Genomic DNA, 6000 nt, shown 5'->3' on the forward strand with positions numbered 1-6000 from the left:
GGTTACAACAATTGAGCATTATTTATATTAATAATAAATCATTTAAAATTGTTAAATACCCCAAAAAATTGATTCAGGGACTTAGTTTAGGCAGATAAGATTAATAACAAAGTTGCGCTACCTCTCCCAGCCACAGGGGGACACTGTTGCACAAATTCGGTGAGGATGACCTCCGGTTGACCTGGAGAACCCAAGAAGTGGTGGAAGCACGGTTAGCAACACACAGACTGTTAAACATGCTAGCTGACTAAGCTAACCCTCCAACGGCTAACAAGCACCTCACCTGCTAGCACACCTGAAACAAGGAAAGGAAGGACAGGATGAAGGCCGGGGTTCAAAGGTCAGACTTCTTATGTTGGCTCATGTTAGTGGAGTGAATGCTAAGCTAATGTTGCTGTGGCTCATGTTTGTGGAGTGAATGCTAAGCTAATGTTGCTGTGGCTCATGTTTGTGGAGTGAATGCTAAGCTAATGTTGCTGTGGCTCATGTTTGTGGAGTCAATGCTAAGCTAATGTTGCTGTGGCTCATGTTTGTGGAGAGAATGCTAAGCTAATGTTGCTGTGGCTCTTTCAGGTCTAATGGGAAATGGCTGATTTCTTGATGGTTTTCTCTTCTGAATGGTTCAGTGGCTGTTGTTCCCGTTCAGCTCGTTATGATAAACTAATTAAATCCTGTATTTGATGGATGTTTGTGAAAACAGTCACAGTTGGAAGGTCATCAGATGTGTTGGATTTCTGTGGCCAGACATGAAACATGGATGAGCCGAGCCTCTGGGGTTTACACAGAAGTAAACACATAAACAAACAAAATAGAAATTAATTGTTATTTAGGTCAGAAGTTTGTAAGGAACATTTTGACTTTTCAGCTGAATGTTCAATTTTATGCATTTTTATATTTACACTTTAGCTGATGAATAGATGTTATTATCGGGGTCTCATTCGACTTCTCCAGAAGCTGAACCTCCGGCAGCCAGACGACCCCGGAGCTGTGATGATATAACGCTTCCCTCTGGATGTGAGACACAGCAGCTGCAGATCAGAGATCACAGGACTGTATCATATTGCATGTGTGTGTGTGTGTGCCTGCTTGTATATGTATATCATTGATTTACACACGACCGGTCTGCGGTCCATGGTGACGTGAGGTTTTCACCTTTACTGAGGATCTGATATACGTCTTCAACACATGTCCCATTCCTCAGTTAACTCGGAGTGAACTGGTGTCGCTGGGTGGAGGCGGGGATCCAGTTCCCGGCCGTGTTCAGTGTTCTGGCAGTGATTTATAAAGATGTGCTGTGATTCGTCAGCACTTAATGAATTAGATTTCTCGGTGATGACAGGCAGGTGTTGAGGGCTGATGGGTGATTGGTCAGCTGTCAGTAGTCACCAAGTCCGACTGAAGCAGATCCAGAATCAGATGAGAGCCGGTTGCTGAGGATCGAACCTGAACAACATTTCGGAGTCTTTCCCCCTCACCCATTTAACTTTTGACTGTATCTCCTTTCTTCTTCTTCTCTTAGAGTTCGAAGTCAGACTCATGTGCTTGGCTGTCATAACATTTTTATAAACTTTATATAAAGTCTCTTTGGGATTAGCTAGTGACCCTTGTTCTAGTGTTGTGCAAATCCACAGCTCTTGATCATCAAGTCTTCTGAGGTCTTTTTTGCAAGGCATGGTTCACATCAGTAGATTTTTATTCAGCTGGGATTTGGACACAAGCTTCTCAGAGAAAAACTTTACACAGATCTTAACTGATCTTATGATTAATTCCACACGGTTACTGTAAGAAAGCTATCTTAGCTCAAAATGACATCCGACCAATCAGATGCCACTGGTGCAGCATTTATCGGACTCCCAGCAGAAGGCAACGCACTGTCAGAAAACCAGCAGGTCAGTCAGAGTATCAGGCCACTCAGGAAGAAAAAATACCCTCCAGCTATTCCAAAGATCCTCGCTGAGTAAAAATACGTCTTTCATGATCTCCCCACCTGTTTTTCATCTCGAGGACCAGCTCTGATTTCCTGCGGGCAAATCTGTCCTTCATATAAATTTAGAATAATGGCGAGCTCCGGTACACACAACAAGAGGCCCTGTTATCAGGCCAGCACAGCACGACCCTGCCCACTTATCCTCTGACAGTGAACTTGAAAGCATTTGTTTCAGGGTCTTTAGACATTCTGGGCGCTGCAGAGCTTCGTGGCTGCCAGTCACATTTGGGAACCGGTCCAATCGTGGTGCAAGACTTCCAACAGCCATATGACATATGACTGTAATGCAATGTTGCCAGCTGTCCGCCAGACTTCAGTACTTTCTATTTATACGTTGTCGCAGAGCGGGAGATGCAGACGCGGCCTGTTTCTCTGCCTGTACAGAGTTATTTATGAGCTTGTGTATTCTCCGTTCCGTGTAATTCCCAGGACTTGAAACAAGAGGAAAGAAAAGATAGTGTCAAATTTAGGGGTGTTGTCTTTCAGAGGTGGTGCATCGAATGTCTGCTGCATGAAACACAAGTGACTTAGAGGAGGATTTAGTCGTGTCACAGCCAGGATTACACACATTTGCATAAACGCAAAGAAAGCTTAGCTGTCTGATTTAAATATGCATTTAGCCGCGGGCCTATATGAGGAAAGAGTGTGAGCATCTTAATTTGTTGCTGAGCTCATCTTTTCCACGTTTCCCACCTGCGCACGTGGCTTTGCCAAGTTCTGATAATGAGCTGCGATCCTTTTGCCTTCAAGTGAAAATTAAATGTATCTGATACTTTGAGCGCTCGGAGGTGGGATTAGCTTCCAGTATCTGGTTTGGTCTAAAACAGGCGATTCGTCTGGATTTGTTTACTTTAAAAAACAAACTCTTTATTCGTCTGAGTGCATAAATGTGTAAGATCTCATTAGGATTTTTCTAAAGGAAGACTCCTACGACTTGTTTCCGCCTCTCCAGTGCATCTCATCCTCCCAGCAGTCTCCACGGGGTTGGTGTGAAGTTTTTAAAGTCTGGTCGAGGTGATGCACTAACCTCATTAATTCAGCGCTCTCCGACTTAATTAATCTTTGTCTGCTGCAGAAGTAATTACAGCTATCTGGCTGTCTGAGTGTCTACACACTGCTGACACCACCTTCCCCTCTTGGCTGCAGGATTTCCTTTCCTGCAGTCTGTGATGTCTGTCATACTGAGAGCGCTAATTCACGGCGGCATGACCCCCGAGCAAAAACAGAGCAGAGGCTTTGTCCTGAATCCTCCTGGATATTGTCTGTGGCACCAACATGTTATGTTCACTTTGTTTTCAGGTTTATGGTATATGGATTTATTTTGAGCCTCAGTGTTGACTCTAAACAAAGTTATAGTAAGAGATAGAATCATGAATGGAAGTGTGAGGTTCAGAGGCCCCACAGTGTCAGCTCATGTGAGAGTGATGTTTAAACCTTCTTGTCTCCCAGTCAGAGACGTGCACTTGCATGTGGACACGCAGGAGACTTAAAAAAGGTTCTGCTTCAATAGAACTAGGCTCCCCTCCGGCTTTTCTCTCACCGTCTAAGACTTTCCATTTGTTTTTTTGTTCTCTCTCTCTCTCTCTTTCTGCTCTTTTCTCTTTTCTTTCTTTCCTCTCATTAAATTTTCACTTTGCTTTTTTGCAAGCTGGTGGCTATGCGATGTGCAAGTGTGCAACTATGCATGCAGATGTTTATGCAGCCACCTAAATTCATGCACGTTTTTCAAAAAGTGAAATGTTCTCGGAGAGGCACGAGGCACATCTGAGTGCATGTGTGATTCTGTTTGCACGGGAGAGACAAAAATATTTGTATATGGCTACAAATAAATAAGTTAGTTTGGATTCACTCAATATTAAATCCCATGGAGAGAAATGCACTGGTTATTTTCTTTTTTTTATCCTTGACCCATTTCGGACTCCCTGACCCACATAACTCTGTAAAATCTGGTCACAGTTATATAGTTTCAAACAGAAGTTAGTGCTCAATTTGTTGGACGATTTAACCGGTCGATTAGTTGTTGTCTAACAAGAATACTCCTGCCCTCACTGGAACGCTCACATCTACAGGACGATTAAAAACTTTATGGATGTTTTGATGGCCCACCGATCTCTCCTGGTGCCTGAGTGAGGAAAAATTAAGTTCATTTTGCCGCCACAGTCCATGTATATAAAGTTGTTCTACAACTAATCTCTCTGTCCTAATTCTGATAATTGGCCCACATAAAGGCTGAGGCGCACTTTAAGAAGCAGCTGGCAAGAGAAGAAACTGAATAAAACCAGGCAACCTGAAAAAGGCCTTATCTGCCCTTCATGTAGTGTGTGTGTGTGTGTGTCTGTGTGTGTCTGTGTGTGAGTGATCTCTACCTGCCATCAGGCCTGGTGACAGCTGCCAACAATGGCAGCTATACAATGATAACAGGGCTCTGAGCTCCCAGCCCTCATACCCAGCTCAACACACACTGATATATACACACACACACTTGCTCCTCTGCTCTTTGCCCATTAGGTCAGTGACACCCCTCGAGTAGCAGCTCACCACATTATCATTCCCCTGTGTCCTTTGACCATGTTTTAGTGTTACATCCTCACTCCATGTGGCGGAGGGACTGTGTGTGTGAGTGTGTGTGTGTGTGTATGTATATTAGTGTGTGTACGCTGTTTCTCCTGACCTTGGCCAAACATTGGTTTCTGTTCCTGTCAGCTGTTGGCTCAGCTGCGCGCCACCTTTATTGCTTTCCCTCGTCGTGCCAGAAGGCCGAAAGCCAGAACTCATTCCACGTTGGGTAATTTCCCATTTCTCCTTTGCTGCTTCACCTTGCCACAACCATGCGCCCAGTTGGTTTGGACTCGATGCAGGTAGCACAGAGTGGGCCACGTCACACAGAGTGCGCCTGAGAAATGTTAAAAATCTCTAGCTCGCAAGGGGCGAGATTGAGGAGTGTAGTGGAAATTGGAAAGTGGAGGAAGGCCCAGGAAGAGCAGATGCTGTGGTCGCCCGTGCCTCACCTTGTCCTGTAGCCCAGCAGCAACCACACTGACGCGCCACAGGAAAGAGGGGGAAGAGGAAGAGGGGGGAAATGGCTTATCTCTTCTTCATCTGTCCAATGGACGGCATAAGATAGATTGAACAGATAATGTAAATCACATTGCATATATCATTTCTATATGTTGTAGCGTATTGACTCATGTAGCAGCCCTTATTTTATGTTTATGAATTGTTAACGCTTTCTTTATACATTTAAATTGTGTGAACTTGCTGTTTTTTTTCTGATTAAAAGCAAACAAAAAATGTTGAGGTTTTATTTTTTATGATTTATTATTCAAATTAACAGATTTATTGAAAAGTTATTTGACAGATTAACTGATATGATAACTTCAGTGTACTTGTGCAAAGGCCATGAATATTATGTTTTCTCATAATTTATGTTTTAGTAATAAACCTCCAGTAGTTTTTTCAAATGGTTTTTTCAGGTTTGTGTGTGTGTTGGATTACGTCTTATTAAAGTAGCAAGAAAAAGACCTATGTCTCACTTATTGAGATTAACAGAAAGGTTCCCTGCATGTCAGCTCATAATGTGTTGGTCATGAGTCTGAAATCAGAAACCCTCCATCTTTTATGATGAAGCAAGGTGCTGCTCCCTACAGTTAAACCCCTGAATGCACATAAACGCACTGCAAACAGAGGTTTACGTTTAGATCTGGTTTTGTACCCGGGAACAATAATCGTGGCAGCAGGGAAAGTGGAGGCCACTGGAAGTTCAGCTGCAGTTTTAAAAGCCTCTTAGAGCTCAGTGGAGTGTAGTCAGTTCTGATGTAGCAGCCTTATGGAGCGGACATGCAAATTATGTACTGATCAGATTATAAAGTCCCAAGATGCATTTCCTAATGTTTTAATGCACATGTGTCGTCTTAGGGAGAGCTTAACAAAACTACACTGTAATTTTTTTAATCCAAGCTTTTTTTTAAATTTTCATCAGAGTTATATAAAGAGCTCTCAGCGGGAGGGATAAA

Source organism: Pleuronectes platessa, chromosome 22 (genome assembly GCF_947347685.1).
Source record: "Pleuronectes platessa chromosome 22, fPlePla1.1, whole genome shotgun sequence".
Classification (NCBI taxonomy): Eukaryota; Metazoa; Chordata; class Actinopteri; order Pleuronectiformes; family Pleuronectidae; genus Pleuronectes; species Pleuronectes platessa.